Raw genomic sequence first — 18,104 nt, 5'->3', positions numbered from 1 at the left:
TGTTTTATAGGGAATTAAGCTGAATTCGGTCAAACATTTCTCCAGAATAAAATGCATTTAAAAGTGTACCGAAAAAATCGCATGTTTTTTTTCTTCAAGATACAAAATCCGTGACAACGATTTCTTGTTTAAAATTGAATTTTAACAGTTTGTTGAATGAATATCGTTACATTTGCTTGAATTAACGCAAAAATTACAAAAATAATGGTTTCAGTGGTTATATTTGAAAATAGTGAACAAATACTCAAAATGTTTTTCTTAGGCAGAGTTACATCGATTTTGAAAATGTTATTAAAAATCGAGGTACATTTTTATTTATTGTTCAATCGAGATGAAATCACTTTTAATGAGTGTTTTATAGGGAATTAAGCTGAATTCGGTCAAAAATTTCTCCAGAAAAAAATGCATTCAAAAAAGTACCGAAAAAATCGCACGTTTTTCTTCTTCAAGACACAAAATCCGTGAATACGATTTCTTATTGAAAATTGAATTTTAACAGTTTTTTGAATGAATATCGTTACATTGCTTGAATTAAAGCAAAAAGTATAAAAATAATGGTTTCAATGAATATATTTGAAAATAGTGAAGAAATACTCAAAGTTTGCTTCTTTGGCCGTGAAACGTCGATTTTGAAAATGTTGTTAAAAATCGAGGTAAATTTTTAATTATTGTTCAATCGAGATGAAATCACTTTCAATGAGTGTTTTATAGGGAATTAAGCTGAATTCGGTCAAACATTTCTCCAGAAAAAAATGCATTCAAAAGTGTACCGAAAAAATCGCATGTTTTTCTTCTTCAAGATACAAAATCCGTGACAACGATTTCTTATTGAAAAATTGAATTTTAACAGTTTTTTGATTGAATATCGTTACATTTGCTTGAATTAAAGCAAAAAGTATAAAAATAATGGTTTCAGTGAACATATTTGAAAATAGTGAAGAAATACTCAAAGTATGCTTCTTTGGCCGTGAAACGTCGATTTTGAAATTGTTTGAGATCCCACATCACCGCTCCCGGGTGGGCTCAAACCACCAACCTATTGGTTAACAGCCGAACGCGCTAACCATTGCGCCAAGGAAGCCCAAAAATTAAATGTTCGTCAGGTATTGTGGAAAAACCTTTACTTTTTACGTCACATCTGAGACCTCACAACACCGCTCCCGGATGAGCTCGAGCCACCAACCTATTGGTTAACAGCCGAACGCGCTAACCATTGAGCCACGGAAGCTCAGAAATTAAATGGTTGTCACGTATTGTGGAAAAGTTTTGACTTTTTACGCTACATCTGAGACCCTACAACACCTCTCCCGGTTGGGCTCGAACCACCAACCTTTCGGTTAACAGCCGAACGCGCTAACCATTGCGCCAAGGAAGCCCGAAAAATAAATGGTCGTCAGGTATTGTGGAAAAACCTTGACTTTTTACGTCACATCTGAGACCTCACAACACCGCTCCCGGATGAGCTCGAGCCACCAACCTATTGGTTAACAGCCGAACGCGCTAACCATTGAGCCACGGAAGCTCAGAAATTAAATGGTTGTCACGTATTGTGGAAAAGTTTTGACTTTTTACGCTACATCTGAGACCCCACAACACCTCTCCCGGGTGGGCTCGAACCTTCAACCTTTCGATTAACAGCTGAACGCGCTAATCATTGCGCCACGCAAGCCCAAAAATTAAATGTTCGTCAGGTATTGTGGAAAAACTCTGACATTTTACGTTACATCTGAGACCTCACAACACCGCTCCCGGATGGACTCGAACCACCAACCTATTGGTTAACAGCCGAACGCGCTAACCATTGAGCCACGGAAGCTCAGAAATTAAATGGTTGTCAGGTATTGTGGATAAGTAATGACTTATTACGTTACATCTGAGACCCTACAACACCTCTCCCGGTTTGGCTCGAACCACCAGCCTTTCGATTAACAGCTGAACGCGCTAACCATTGCGCCACGGAAGCCCAAAAATTAAATGGTCGTCAGGTGTTGTGGAAAAAACCTTGACTTTTTACGTCACATCTGAGACGTCACAACACCGCTCCCGGATGGGCTCGAACCACCAACCTATTGGTTAACAGCCGAACGCGCTAACCATTGAGCCACGGAAGCCCAAAAGTTAAATGCTCGTCAGGTATTGTGTAAAAACCTTGACTTTTTACGTCACATCTGAGACCTCACAACACCGCTCCCGGATGGGCTCGAACCACCAACCTATTGGTTAACAGCCGAACGCGCTAACCATTGAGCCACGGAAGCTCAGAAATTAAATGGTTGTCACGTATTGTGGAAAAGTTTTGACTTTTTACGCTACATCTGAGACCCCACAACACCTCTCCCGGGTGGGCTCGAACCTTCAACCTTTCGATTAACAGCTGAACGCGCTAATCATTGCGCCACGGAAGCTCAAAAATTAAATGTTCGTCAGGTATTGTGGAAAAACTCTGACATTTTACGTTACATCTGAGACCTCACAACACCGCTCCCGGATGGGCTCGAACCACCAACCTATTGGTTAACAGCCTAACGCGCTAACCATTGAGCCACGGAAGCCCAAAATTAAATGCTCGTCAGGTATTGTGTAAAAACCTTGACTTTTTACGTCACATCTGAGACCTCACAACACCGCTCCCGGATGAGCTCGAGCCACCAACCTATTGGTTAACAGCCGAACGCGCTAACCATTGAGCCACGGAAGCTCAGAAATTAAATGGTTGAAACGTTTTGTGGAAAAGTTTTGACTTTTTACGCTACATCTGAGACCCTACAACACCTCTCCCGGTTGGGCTCGAACCACCAACCTTTCGGTTAACAGCCGAACGCGCTAACCATTGCGCCAAGGAAGCCCAAAAAATAAATGGTCGTCAGGTATTGTGGAAAAACCTTGACTTTTTACGTCACATCTGAGACCTCACAACACCGCTCCCGGATGAGCTCGAGCCACCAACCTATTGGTTAACAGCCGCACGCGCTAACCATTGAGCCACGGAAGCTCAGAAATTAAATGGTTGTCACGTATTGTGGAAAAGTTTTGACTTTTTACGCTACATCTGAGACCCCACAACACCTCTCCCGGGTGGGCTCGAACCTTCAACCTTTCGATTAACAGCTGAACGCGCTAATCATTGCGCCACGGAAGCCCAAAAATTAAATGTTCGTCAGGTATTGTGGAAAAACTCTGACATTTTACGTTACATCTGAGACCTCACAACACCGCTCCCGGATGGACTCGAACCACCAACCTATTGGTTAACAGCCGAACGCGCTAACCATTGAGCCACGGAAGCTCAGAAATTAAATGGTTGTCAGGTATTGTGGATAAGTAATGACTTATTACGTTACATCTGAGACCCTACAACACCTCTCCCGGTTTGGCTCGAACCACCAACCTTTCGATTAACAGCTGAACGCGCTAACCATTGCGCCACGGAAGCCCAAAAATTAAATGGTCGTCAGGTATTGTGGAAAAACCTTGACTTTTTACGTCACATCTGAGACGTCACAACACCGCTCCCGGATGGGCTCGAACCACCAACCTATTGGTTAACAGCCGAACGCGCTAACCATTGAGCCACGGAAGCTCAGAAATTAGATGTTGTCACGTATTGTGGAAAAGTTTTGACTTTTTACGCTACATCTGAGACCCCACAATACCTCTCCCGGGTGGGCTCGAACCTTCAACCTTTCGATTAACAGCTGAACGCGCTAATCATTGCGCTACGGAAGCCCAAAAATTAAATGTTCGTCAGGTATTGTGGAAAAACTCTGACATTTTACGTTACATCTGAGACCTCACAACACCGCTCCCGGATGGGCTCGAACCACCAACCTATTGGTTAACAGCCGAACGCGCTAACCATTGAGCCACGGAAGCTCAGAAATTAAATGGTTGTCACGTATTGTGGAAAAGTTTTGACTTTTTACGCTACATGTGAGACCCCACAACAACTCTCCCTGGTGGGCTCGAACCTTCAACCTTTCGATTAACAGCTGAACGCGCTAATCATTGCGCCACGGAAGCCCAAAAATTATATGTTCGTCAGGTATTGTGGAAAAACTCTGACATTTTACGTTACATCTGAGACCTCACAACACCGCTCCCGGATGGGCTCGAACCACCAACCTATTGGTTAACAGCCGAACGCGCTAACCATTGCGCCACGGAAGCCCAAAAATTAAATGGTCGTCAGGTGTTGTGGAAAAAACCTTGACTTTTTACGTCACATCTGAGACGTCACAACACCGCTCCCGGATGGGCTCGAACCACCAACCTATTGGTTAACAGCCGAACGCGCTAACCATTGAGCCACGGAAGCCCAAAAGTTAAATGCTCGTCAGGTATTGTGTAAAAACCTTGACTTTTTACGTCACATCTGAGACCTCACAACACCGCTCCCGGATGGGCTCGAACCACCAACCTATTGGTTAACAGCCGAACGCGCTAACCATTGAGCCACGGAAGCTCAGAAATTAAATGGTTGTCACGTATTGTGGAAAAGGTTTGACTTTTTACGCTACATCTGAGACCCCACAACACCTCTCCCGGGTGGGCTCGAACCTTCAACCTTTCGATAAACAGCTGAACGCGCTAATCATTGCGCCACGGAGGCTCAAAAATTAAATGTTCGTCAGGTATTGTGGAAAAACTCTGACATTTTACGTTACATCTGAGACCTCACAACACCGCTCCCGGATGGGCTCGAACCACCAACCTATTGGTTAACAGCCGAACGCGCTAACCATTGAGCCACGGAAGCTCAGAAATTAAATGGTTGTCACGTATTGTGGAAAAGTTTTGACTTTTTACGCTACATGTGAGACCCCACAACAACTCTCCCTGGTGGGCTCGAACCTTCAACCTTTCGATTAACAGCTGAACGCGCTAATCATTGCGCCACGGAAGCCCAAAAATTAAATGTTCGTCAGGTATTGTGGAAAAACTCTGACATTTTACGTTACATCTGAGACCTCACAACACCGCTCCCGGATGGGCTCGAACCACCAACCTATTGGTTAACAGCCGAACGCGCTAACCATTGCGCCACGGAAGCCCAAAAATTAAATGGTCGTCAGGTGTTGTGGAAAAAACCTTGACTTTTTACGTCACATCTGAGACGTCACAACACCGCTCCCGGATGGGCTCGAACCACCAACCTATTGGTTAACAGCCGAACGCGCTAACCATTGAGCCACGGAAGCCCAAAAGTTAAATGCTCGTCAGGTATTGTGTAAAAACCTTGACTTTTTACGTCACATCTGAGACCTCACAACACCGCTCCCGGATGGGCTCGAACCACCAACCTATTGGTTAACAGCCGAACGCGCTAACCATTGAGCCACGGAAGCTCAGAAATTAAATGGTTGTCACGTATTGTGGAAAAGTTTTGACTTTTTACGCTACATCTGAGACCCCACAACACCTCTCCCGGGTGGGCTCGAACCTTCAACCTTTCGATTAACAGCTGAACGCGCTAATCATTGCGCCACGGAGGCTCAAAAATTAAATGTTCGTCAGGTATTGTGGAAAAACTCTGACATTTTACGTTACATCTGAGACCTCACAACACCGCTCCCGGATGGGCTCGAACCACCAACCTATTGGTTAACAGCCTAACGCGCTAACCATTGCGCCACGGAAGCCCAAAAATTAAATGGTCGTCAGGTGTTGTGGAAAAAAACCTTGACTTTTTACGTCACATCTGAGACGTCACAACACCGCTCCCGGATGGGCTCGAACCACCAACCTATTGGTTAACAGCCGAACGCGCTAACCATTGAGCCACGGAAGCCCAAAAGTTAAATGCTCGTCAGGTATTGTGTAAAAACCTTGACTTTTTACGTCACATCTGAGACCTCACAACACCGCTCCCGGATGGGCTCGAACCACCAACCTATTGGTTAACAGCCGAACGCGCTAACCATTGAGCCACGGAAGCTCAGAAATTAAATGGTTGTCACGTATTGTGGAAAAGTTTTGACTTTTTACGCTACATCTGAGACCCCACAACACCTCTCCCGGGTGGGCTCGAACCTTCAACCTTTCGATTAACAGCTGAACGCGCTAATCATTGCGCCACGGAGGCTCAAAAATTAAATGTTCGTCAGGTATTGTGGAAAAACTCTGACATTTTACGTTACATCTGAGACCTCACAACACCGCTCCCGGATGGGCTCGAACCACCAACCTATTGGTTAACAGCCGAACGCGCTAACCATTGAGCCACGGAAGCTCAGAAATTAAATGGTTGTCACGTATTGTGGAAAAGTTTTGACTTTTTACGCTACATGTGAGACCCCACAACAACTCTCCCTGGTGGGCTCGAACCTTCAACCTTTCGATTAACAGCTGAACGCGCTAATCATTGCGCCACGGAAGCCCAAAAATTAAATGTTCGTCAGGTATTGTGGAAAAACTCTGACATTTTACGTTACATCTGAGACCTCACAACACCGCTCCCGGATGGGCTCGAACCACCAACCTATTGGTTAACAGCCGAACGCGCTAACCATTGCGCCACGGAAGCCCAAAAATTAAATGGTCGTCAGGTGTTGTGGAAAAAACCTTGACTTTTTACGTCACATCTGAGACGTCACAACACCGCTCCCGGATGGGCTCGAACCACCAACCTATTGGTTAACAGCCGAACGCGCTAACCATTGAGCCACGGAAGCCCAAAAGTTAAATGCTCGTCAGGTATTGTGTAAAAACCTTGACTTTTTACGTCACATCTGAGACCTCACAACACCGCTCCCGGATGGGCTCGAACCACCAACCTATTGGTTAACAGCCGAACGCGCTAACCATTGAGCCACGGAAGCTCAGAAATTAAATGGTTGTCACGTATTGTGGAAAAGTTTTGACTTTTTACGCTACATCTGAGACCCCACAACACCTCTCCCGGGTGGGCTCGAACCTTCAACCTTTCGATTAACAGCTGAACGCGCTAATCATTGCGCCACGGAGGCTCAAAAATTAAATGTTCGTCAGGTATTGTGGAAAAACTCTGACATTTTACGTTACATCTGAGACCTCACAACACCGCTCCCGGATGGGCTCGAACCACCAACCTATTGGTTAACAGCCTAACGCGCTAACCATTGCGCCACGGAAGCCCAAAAATTAAATGGTCGTCAGGTGTTGTGGAAAAAAACCTTGACTTTTTACGTCACATCTGAGACGTCACAACACCGCTCCCGGATGGGCTCGAACCACCAACCTATTGGTTAACAGCCGAACGCGCTAACCATTGAGCCACGGAAGCCCAAAAGTTAAATGCTCGTCAGGTATTGTGTAAAAACCTTGACTTTTTACGTCACATCTGAGACCTCACAACACCGCTCCCGGATGGGCTCGAACCACCAACCTATTGGTTAACAGCCGAACGCGCTAACCATTGAGCCACGGAAGCTCAGAAATTAAATGGTTGTCACGTATTGTGGAAAAGTTTTGACTTTTTACGCTACATCTGAGACCCCACAACACCTCTCGATGGTGGGCTTGAACCACCAACCTTTCGATTAACAGCTGAACGCGCTAACCATTGCGCCACGGAAGCCCAAAAATTCAATGTTCGTCAGGTATTGTGGAAAAACTCTGACATTTTACGTTACATCTGAGACGTCACAACACCGCTCCCGGATGGGCTCGAACCACCAACCTATTGGTTAACAGCCGAACGCGCTAACCATTGAGCCACGGAAGCTCAGAAATTATATGGTTGTCACGTATTGTGGAAAAGTTTTGACTTTTTACGCTACATCTGAGACCCCACAATACCTCTCCCGGGTGGGCTCGAACCTTCAACCTTTCGATTAACATCTGAACGCGCTAATCATTGCGCCACGGCAGCCCAAAAATTAAATGGTCGTCAGGTGTTGTGGCAAAACTTTTGCTTTCTACGTTACATTTGAGATCCCACACCACCGCTTCCGGGTGGGCTCGAACCACCAAAATATTGGTTAACAGCCGAACGCGCTAACCAATGAGCCACGGAAGCTCAGAAATTAAATGGTTGTCACGTATTGTGGATAAGTTTTGACTTTTTACACTACATCTGAGACCCCACAACTCCTCTTCCGGGTGGGCTCGAACCACCAGCCTTTCGATTAACAGTTGAACGCGCTAATAATTGCGCCACGGAAGCCCGAAAATTAAATGTTCGTCAGGTATTGTGGAAAAACTCTGACATTTTACGTTACATCTGAGACGTCACAACACCGCTCCCGGATGGGCTCGAACCACCAACCTTTCGGTTAACAGCTGAACGCGCTGACCATTGCGCCACGGAAGCCCAAAAATTAAATGGTCGTCAGGTATTGTGGAAAAACCTTAACTTTTTACGTCACATCTGAGACCTCACAACACCGCTCCCGGATGGGCTCGAACCACCAACCTATTGGTTAACAGCCGAACGCGCTAACCATTGAGCCACGGAAGCTCAGAAATTAAATGGTTGTCAGGTATTGTGGATAAGTAATGAATTATTACGTTACATCTGAGACCCTACAACACCTCTCCCGGTTGGGCTCGAACCACCAACCTTTCGGTTAACAACCGAACGCGCTAACCGTTGCGCCAAGGAAGCCCAAAAATTAAATGTTCGTCAGGTATTGTGGAAAAACCTTGACTTTTTACGTCACATCTGAGACCTCACAACACCGCTCCCGGATGAACTCGAGCCACCAACCTATTGGTTAACAGCCGAACGCGCTAACCATTGAGCCACGGAAGCTCAGAAATTAAATGGTTGTCACGTATTGTGGAAACGTTTTGACTTTTTACGCTACATCTGAGACCCCACAACACCTCTCCCGGGTGGGCTCGAACCTTCAACCTTTCGATTAACAGCTGAACGCGCTAATCATTGCGCCACGGAAGCCCAAAAATTAAATGTTCGTCAGGTATTGTGGAAAAACTCTGACATTTTACGTTACATCTGAGACGTCACAACACCGCTCCCGGATGGGCTCGAACCACCAACCTATTGGTTAACAGCCGAACGCGCTAACCATTGAGCCACGGAAGCTCAGAAATTATATGGTTGTCACGTATTGTGGAAAAGTTTTGACTTTTTACGCTACATCTGAGACCCCACAACAACTCTCCCGGGAGGGCTCGAACCTTCAACCTTTCGATTAACAGCTGAACGCGCTAATCATTGCGCCACGGAAGCCCAAAAATTAAATGTTCGTCAGGTATTGTGGAAAAACCTTGACTTTTTACGTCACATCTGAGACCTCACAACACCGCTCCCGGATGGGCTCGAACCACCAACCTATTGGTTAACAACCGAACGCGCTAACCATTGACCCACGGAAGCTCAGAAATTAAATGGTTGTCACGTATTGTGGAAAAGTTTTGACTTTTTACGCTACATCTGAGACCCCACAACACCTCTCCCGGGTGGGCTCGAACCTTCAACCTTTCGATTAACAGCTGAACGCGCTAATCATTGCGCCACGGAAGCCCAAAAATTAAATGTTCGTCAGGTATTGTGGAAAAACTCTGACATTTTACGTTACATCTGAGACGTCACAACACCGCTCCCGGATGGGCTCGAACCACCAACCTATTGGTTAACAGCCGAACGCGCTAACCATTGAGCCACGGAAGCTCAGAAATTATATGGTTGTCACGTATTGTGGAAAAGTTTTGACTTTTTACGCTACATCTGAGACCCCACAACAACTCTCCCGGGAGGGCTCGAACCTTCAACCTTTCGATTAACAGCTGAACGCGCTAATCATTGCGCCACGGAAGCCCAAAAATTAAATGTTCGTCAGGTATTGTGGAAAAACCTTGACTTTTTACGTCACATCTGAGACCTCACAACACCGCTCCCGGATGGGCTCGAACCACCAACCTATTGGTTAACAACCGAACGCGCTAACCATTGACCCACGGAAGCTCAGAAATTAAATGGTTGTCACGTATTGTGGAAAAGTTTTGACTTTTTACGCTACATCTGAGACCCCACAACACCTCTCCCGGGTGGGCTCGAACCTTCAACCTTTCGATTAACAGCTGAACGCGCTAATCATTGCGCCACGGAAGCTCAAAAATTAAATGTTCGTCAGGTATTGTGGAAAAACTCTGACATTTTACGTTACATCTGAGACCTCACAACACCGCTCCCGGATGGGCTCGAACCACCAACCTATTGGTTAACAGCCGAACGCGCTAACCATTGCGCCACGGAAGCCCAAAAATTAAATGGTCGTCAGGTGTTGTGGAAAAAACCTTGACTTTTTACGTCACATCTGAGACGTCACAACACCGCTCCCGGATGGGCTCGAACCACCAACCTATTGGTTAACAGCCGAACGCGCTAACCATTGAGCCACGGAAGCTCAGAAATTAAATGGTTGTCACGTATTGTGGAAAAGTTTTGACTTTTTACGCTACATCTGAGGACCCACAACACCTCTCCCGGGTGGGCTCGAACCTTCAACCTTTCGATTAACAGCTGAACGCGCTAATCATTGCGCCACGGAAGCTCAAAAATTAAATGTTCGTCAGGTATTGTGGAAAAACTCTGACATTTTACGTTACATCTGAGACCTCGCAACACCGCTCCCGGATGGGCTCGAACCACCAACCTATTGGTTAACAGCCTAACGCGCTAACCATTGCGCCACGGAAGCCCAAAAATTAAATGTTCGTCAGGTGTTGTGGAAAAAACCTTGACTTTTTACGTCACATCTGAGACGTCACAACACCGCTCCCGGATGGGCTCGAACCACCAACCTATTGGTTAACAGCTGAACGCGCTAATCATTGCGCCACGGAAGCCCAAAAATTAAATGTTCGTTAGGTATTGTGGAAAAACTCTGACATTTTACGTTACATCTGAGACGTCACAACACCGCTCCCGGATGGGCTCGAACCACCAACCTATTGTTTAACAGCCGAACGCGCTAACCATTGAGCCACGGAAGCTCAGAAATTATATGGTTGTCACGTATTGTGGAAAAGTTTTGACTTTTTACGCTACATCTGAGACCCCACAACAACTCTCCCGGGAGGGCTCGAACCTTCAACCTTTCGATTAACAGCTGAACGCGCTAATCATTGCGCCACGGAAGCCCAAAAATTAAATGTTCGTCAGGTATTGTGGAAAAACCTTGACTTTTTACGTCACATCTGAGACCTCACAACACCGCTCCCGGATGGGCTCGAACCACCAACCTATTGGTTAACAACCGAACGCGCTAACCATTGACCCACGGAAGCTCAGAAATTAAATGGTTGTCACGTATTGTGGAAAAGTTTTGACTTTTTACGCTACATCTGAGACCCCACAACACCTCTCCCGGGTGGGCTCGAGCCTTCAACCTTTCGATTAACAGCCGAACGCGCTAATCATTGCGCCACGGAAGCTCAAAAATTAAATGTTCGTCAGGTATTGTGGAAAAACTCTGACATTTTACGTTACATCTGAGACCTCACAACACCGCTCCCGGATGGGCTCGAACCACCAACCTATTGGTTAACAGCCTAACGCGCTAACCATTGCGCCACGGAAGCCCAAAAATTAAATGTTCGTCAGGTGTTGTGGAAAAAACCTTGACTTTTTACGTCACATCTGAGACGTCACAACACCGCTCCCGGATGGGCTCGAACCACCAACCTATTGGTTAACAGCCGAACGCGCTAACCATTGAGCCACGGAAGCTCAGAAATTAAATGGTTGTCACGTATTGTGGAAAAGTTTTGACTTTTTACGCTACATCTGAGGACCCACAACACCTCTCCCGGGTGGGCTCGAACCTTCAACCTTTCGATTAACAGCTGAACGCGCTAATCATTGCGCCACGGAAGCTCAAAAATTAAATGTTCGTCAGGTATTGTGGAAAAACTCTGACATTTTACGTTACATCTGAGACCTCGCAACACCGCTCCCGGATGGGCTCGAACCACCAACCTATTGGTTAACAGCCTAACGCGCTAACCATTGCGCCACGGAAGCCCAAAAATTAAATGTTCGTCAGGTGTTGTGGAAAAAACCTTGACTTTTTACGTCACATCTGAGACGTCACAACACCGCTCCCGGATGGGCTCGAACCACCAACCTATTGGTTAACAGCTGAACGCGCTAATCATTGCGCCACGGAAGCCCAAAAATTAAATGTTCGTCAGGTATTGTGGAAAAACTCTGACATTTTACGTTACATCTGAGACGTCACAACACCGCTCCCGGATGGGCTCGAACCACCAACCTATTGGTTAACAGCCGAACGCGCTAACCATTGAGCCACGGAAGCTCAGAAATTATATGGTTGTCACGTATTGTGGAAAAGTTTTGACTTTTTACGCTACATCTGAGACCCCACAACAACTCTCCCGGGAGGGCTCGAACCTTCAACCTTTCGATTAACAGCTGAACGCGCTAATCATTGCGCCACGGAAGCCCAAAAATTAAATGTTCGTCAGGTATTGTGGAAAAACCTTGACTTTTTACGTCACATCTGAGACCTCACAACACCGCTCCCGGATGGGCTCGAACCACCAACCTATTGGTTAACAACCGAACGCGCTAACCATTGACCCACGGAAGCTCAGAAATTAAATGGTTGTCACGTATTGTGGAAAAGTTTTGACTTTTTACGCTACATCTGAGACCCCACAACACCTCTCCCGGGTGGGCTCGAACCTTCAACCTTTCGATTAACAGCCGAACGCGCTAATCATTGCGCCACGGAAGCTCAAAAATTAAATGTTCGTCAGGTATTGTGGAAAAACTCTGACATTTTACGTTACATCTGAGACCTCACAACACCGCTCCCGGATGGGCTCGAACCACCAACCTATTGGTTAACAGCCTAACGCGCTAACCATTGCGCCACGGAAGCCCAAAAATTAAATGTTCGTCAGGTGTTGTGGAAAAAACCTTGACTTTTTACGTCACATCTGAGACGTCACAACACCGCTCCCGGATGGGCTCGAACCACCAACCTATTGGTTAACAGCCGAACGCGCTATCCATTGAGCCACGGAAGCTCAGAAATTAAATGGTTGTCACGTATTGTGGAAAAGTTTTGACTTTTTACGCTACATCTGAGGACCCACAACACCTCTCCCGGGTGGGCTCGAACCTTCAACCTTTCGATTAACAGCTGAACGCGCTAATCATTGCGCCACGGAAGCTCAAAAATTAAATGTTCGTCAGGTATTGTGGAAAAACTCTGACATTTTACGTTACATCTGAGACCTCGCAACACCGCTCCCGGATGGGCTCGAACCACCAACCTATTGGTTAACAGCCTAACGCGCTAACCATTGCGCCACGGAAGCCCAAAAATTAAATGTTCGTCAGGTGTTGTGGAAAAAACCTTGACTTTTTACGTCACATCTGAGACGTCACAACACCGCTCCCGGATGGGCTCGAACCACCAACCTATTGGTTAACAGCTGAACGCGCTAATCATTGCGCCACGGAAGCCCAAAAATTAAATGTTCGTCAGGTATTGTGGAAAAACTCTGACATTTTACGTTACATCTGAGACGTCACAACACCGCTCCCGGATGGGCTCGAACCACCAACCTATTGGTTAACAGCCGAACGCGCTAACCATTGAGCCACGGAAGCTCAGAAATTATATGGTTGTCACGTATTGTGGAAAAGTTTTGACTTTTTACGCTACATCTGAGACCCCACAACAACTTTCCCGGGAGGGCTCGAACCTTCAACCTTTCGATTAACAGCTGAACGCGCTAATCATTGCGCCACGGAAGCCCAAAAATTAAATGTTCGTCAGGTATTGTGGAAAAACCTTGACTTTTTACGTCACATCTGAGACCTCACAACACCGCTCCCGGATGGGCTCGAACCACCAACCTATTGGTTAACAACCGAACGCGCTAACCATTGACCCACGGAAGCTCAGAAATTAAATGGTTGTCACGTATTGTGGAAAAGTTTTGACTTTTTACGCTACATCTGAGACCCCACAACACCTCTCCCGGGTGGGCTCGAACCTTCAACCTTTCGATTAACAGCTGAACGCGCTAATCATTGCGCCACGGAAGCTCAAAAATTAAATGTTCGTCAGGTATTGTGGAAAAACTCTGACATTTTACGTTACATCTGAGACCTCACAACACCGCTCCCGGATGGGCTCGAACCACCAACCTATTGGTTAACAGCCTAACGCGCTAACCATTGCGCCACGGAAGCCCAAAAATTAAATGTTCGTCAGGTGTTGTGGAAAAAACCTTGACTTTTTACGTCACATCTGAGACGTCACAACACCGCTCCCGGATGGGCTCGAACCACCAACCTATTGGTTAACAGCCGAACGCGCTAACCATTGAGCCACGGAAGCCCAAAAGTTAAATGCTCGTCAGGTATTGTGTAAAAACCTTGACTTTTTACGTCACATCTGAGACCTCACAACACCGCTCCCGGATGGGCTCGAACCACCAACCTCTTGGTTAACAGCCGAACGCGCTAACCATTGAGCCACGTAAGCTCAGAAATTAAATGGTTCTCACGTATTGTGGAAAAGTTTTGACTTTTTACGCTACATCTGAGACCCCACAACACCTCTCGATGGTGGGCTTGAACCACCAACCTTTCGATTAACAGCTGAACGCGCTAACCATTGCGCCACGGAAGCCCAAAAATTCAATGTTCGTCAGGTATTGTGGAAAAACTCTGACATTTTATGTTACATCTGAGACGTCACAACACCGCTCCCGGGAGGGCTCAAACCACCAGTCTTTTGAATAGCAGCCGAACGCGCTAACCATTGAGCCACGGAAGCCCATTTGTTAAATGCTCGTCAGGTATTGTGTAAAAAACTTGACTTTTTACGTCACATCTGAGACCTATCAACACCGCTCCCGGATGGGCTTGAACCACCAACCTATTGGTTAACAGCCGAACGCGCTAACCATTGAGCCACTGAAGCTCAGAAATTAAATGGTTGTCACGTATTGTGGAAAAGTTTTGACTTTTTACGCTACATCTGAGACCCCACAATACCTCTCCCGGGTGGGCTCGAACCTTCAACCTTTCGATTAACAGCTGAACGCGCTAATCATTGCGCCACGGAAGCCCAAAAATTAAATGGTCGTCAGGTGTTGTGGCAAAACTTTTGCTTTCTACGTTACATTTGAGATCCCACACCACCGCTTCCGGGTGGGCTCGAACCACCAACCTATTGGTTAACAGCCGAACGCGCTAACCAATGAGCCACGGAAGCTCAGAAATTAAATGGTTGTCACGTATTGTGGATAAGTTTTGACTTTTTACACTACATCTGAGACCCCATAACACCTGTCCCGGGTGGGCTCGAACCACCAACCTTTCGGTTAACAGCTGAACGCTCTAACCATTGCGCCACGGAAGCCCAAAAATTGAATGTTCGTCAAGTATTGTGGAAAAACTCTTATTTTTTACGTCACATCTGAGACCTCAAAACAACGCTCCCGGGTGGGCTCGAACCAACAACCTTTTGGATTACATCCGAACGCGATAACCATGGAGCCAAGGAAGCTCAGAAATGAAATGGTCGTCAGGTATTGTGGAAAAACTTTGACTTTTTCGTCACGTCTGAGACCTCACGACTCCGCTCCCGGATGGGCTCGAACCACCAACCTTTCGGTAAACAGCCGAACGCGCTAACCATTGCGCCACGGAAGCCCAAAAATTAAATGGTCGTCAGGTATTGTGGAAAAACTTTGGCTTTATACGTTACATTCGAGATCCCACAACACCGCTCCCGGGTGGGCTCGAACCACCAACCTTTTGGTAAACATCCGAACGCGCTAACCATTGCGCCACGAAAGCCCAAAAATTAAATGTTCGTCAGGTATTGTGGAAAAACTTTTGCTTTTTACGTTACATTTGAGACCCCACAACACCGCTCCCGGGTGGGCTCGAACCACCAACCTTTCGGTTTACAACTGAACGCGCTAACCATTGCGCCACGGAAGCCCAAAAATTAAATGTTCATCAGGTATTGTGGAAAAACTCTGACTTTTTACGTTACATCTGAGACCTCACAACACCGTCCCGGGTGGACTCGAACCACCAATCTTTTGAATAACATTTGAGCGCGCTAACCATCGCGCCACGGAAGTCTAAAATTAAATGGTCTTCAGGTATTGTGGAAAAACTTTGACATTTTGCGTTACATCTGACACCTCACAACACCGCTCCCGGGTGGGCTCGAACCACCAACCTTTTGGTAAACATCCGAACGCGCTAACCATTGCGCCACGAAAGCCCAAAAATTAAATGGTCGTCAGGTATTGTGGAAAAACTTTTGCTTCTTACGTTACATTTGAGACCCCACAACACCGCTCCCGGGTGGGCTCGAACCACCAACCTTTTGGTAAACATCCGAACGCGCTAACCATTGCGCCACGAAAGCCCAAAAATTAAATGGTCGTCAGGTATTGTGGAAAAACTTTTGCTTCTTACGTTACATTTGAGAACCCACAACACCGCTCCCGGGTGGGCTCGAACCACTAACCTTTTGGTTAACATCCGAACGCGCTAACCATGGAGCCAAGGAAGCTCAGAAATGAAATGTTCGTCAGGTATTGTGGAAAAACTCTTATTTTTTACGTTACATCTGAGACCTCACAACACCGCTCCCGGGTGGGCTCGAACCAACAACCTTTCGGATAACAGCCGGAGGCGCTAACCATTGAGCCACGGAAGCTCAGAACTTAAATGGTCGTCAGGTATTGTGGAAAAGCTCTGACTTCTTACGTTACATATTAAACTTCACACCAACGTTCCCGGGTGAGCTCGAACCACCAACCTTACAATTAACAGCCAAACACGCTAACCATCGCGCCACGGAAGCCTAAAAGTTACATGGTCGTCAGGTATTGTGAAAAAACTTTGACTTTTTGCGTTACATCTGACACCTCACAACACCGCTTCCGGGTGGGCTCGAACCACCTACCTTTCGGTTAAAAACCGAACGCGCTTACCATCGCGCCACGGAATCCTAAAAGTTAAATGGTCGTCAGGTATTGTGGAAAAATTTTGATTTTTACGCTACATCTGAGACCCCACAACACCGCTCCCGGGTGGGCTTAAACCACCAACCTTTCGGTTAACGGACGAACGCGCTAACCGTTGAGCCACGGAAGCTCAGAAAGTTAACGGTCGTTAGGTATTTAGGAAAAGCTTTGCCTTTTTACGTTACTTAGAAACCTTCATACCATCGTTCCCGGGTGGGCTCGAACCTCCAACCTTTCCGTTAGCAGCCAAACGCGCAAACCATTGCGACACGGAAGCCTAAAAGTTAAATGGTCGTCAGGTATTGTGGAAAAACTTTGATTTTTGCGTTACATCTGACACCTCACAACACCGCTCCGGGGTGGGCTCGAACCACCAACCTTACGGTTAACATCTGAACGCGCTAACCATTGCGCCACGGAAGCTTAGAAAGTAAATAGTTGTCAGGTATGGTGGAAAAACTTTCCTTTTTAAGTTACTTATAAAACTTCACACCAACGTTCCCGGGTGGGCTTGAACCACCAACCTTTAGGCTAACATCCGAACGCGCTAACCATCGCGCCACGGAAGTCTAAAATTAAATGGTCTTCAGGTATTGTGGAAAAACTTTGACATTTTGCGTTACATCTGACACCTCACAACACCGCTCCCGGGTGGGCTCGAACCACCAACCTTTCGGTTAACAGCCGAACGCGCTTACCATCGCGCCACGGAATCCTAAAAGTTAAATGGTCGTCAGGTATTGTGGAAAAACTTTGACTTTTTGCGTTATATCTGACACCTCACAACACCGCTCCCGGATGGGCTCGAACCACCAACCTCTTGGTTAACAGCCGAACGCGCTAACCATTGAGCCACGTAAGCTCAGAAATTAAATGGTTCTCACGTATTGTGGAAAAGTTTTGACTTTTTACGCTACATCTGAGACCCCACAACACCTCTCGATGGTGGGCTTGAACCACCAACCTTTCGATTAACAGCTGAACGCGCTAACCATTGCGCCACGGAAGCCCAAAAATTCAATGTTCGTCAGGTATTGTGGAAAAACTCTGACATTTTATGTTACATCTGAGACGTCACAACACCGCTCCCGGGAGGGCTCAAACCACCAGTCTTTTGAATA

The 18,104-nt window shown here is 46.5% G+C and overlaps 1 non-coding gene across 1 annotated transcript; it reads right to left on the bottom strand.

The window, feature by feature from the left end:
• Nucleotides 1–15,867: 15,867 nt before the first annotated feature.
• TRNAY-GUA (transfer RNA tyrosine (anticodon GUA)) lies at nt 15,868–15,940 on the bottom strand. Its single transcript has one exon. It is a non-coding gene; the product is annotated as a tRNA-Tyr (tRNA).
• Between the last annotated feature and the right edge of the window lie 2,164 nt (nt 15,941–18,104).

This window comes from Phalangium opilio, unplaced genomic scaffold (assembly GCF_054372755.1).
Source record: "Phalangium opilio isolate 3A_F unplaced genomic scaffold, DU_Popi_V2 ptg000329l_1, whole genome shotgun sequence".
NCBI classification, from domain to species: Eukaryota; Metazoa; Arthropoda; class Arachnida; order Opiliones; family Phalangiidae; genus Phalangium; species Phalangium opilio.
Note: the sequence above shows the minus strand (reverse complement) of the source record. Positions and strands in the feature narration are given on the sequence as shown.